A 685-nucleotide genomic window follows, 5' to 3' on the forward strand; every position below is an offset into this window, starting at 1 on the left:
GTGTTAGTGTGAGTGTGTGTTAGTGTGAGTGTGTGTTAGTGTGAGTGATCATGTGAGTGTGTGTGTTAGTGTGTGTGTGTTAGTGTGAGTGATCATGTGAGTGTGTGTTAGTGTGAGGGATCATGTGAGTGTGTGTTAGTGTGTGTGTGTTAGTGTGAGGGATCATGTGAGTGTGAGTGTGTGTTAGTGTGAGTGCGTGATCATGTGTGAGTGTGTGTGTGTGAGTGGTCATGTGAGTGTGAGGGTGTGTTAGTGTGAGCATGTGAGTGTGTGTTAGTGTGAGCGCGTGAACGTGTGAGTCCTCTACACGCAGCGCCTGTGTATCTGCTGAACTGAGCCCCCCATCAGCTCAGCTGGGGTCAGCAACGACAGTCCATGGGCCAAATTTGGGCCCCCGCCTACTTTTTATAAGTAAGGTTTTCCTGGCGCACAGCCAGGCCCGTGTAGCCGCTTGCAAACGCATCAGAGTCGAGCAGCGCCAGGCACACCGCACGGCCCGCCAAGCCTGCAGCACTTGCTCTCCGACCCTTTCAGCAAAACCGTCCGGACCCCCCAGCTAAGCGGGCTGGGCTGGGCTCAGCGTGGATCCGGAGAGTGGGCGGGGAGGGGCTGGGGAGCACAGCTCTGCCTCGGGCTCTTCTCTGCCTGGACTCCAGAGGCTGCCCCTGCTGAGGGTTCAGCACCC

This window comes from Propithecus coquereli, unplaced genomic scaffold, assembly GCF_000956105.1.
Source record: "Propithecus coquereli isolate 6110/MARCELLA unplaced genomic scaffold, Pcoq_1.0 Scaffold763, whole genome shotgun sequence".
NCBI lineage: Eukaryota > Metazoa > Chordata > Mammalia > Primates > Indriidae > Propithecus > Propithecus coquereli.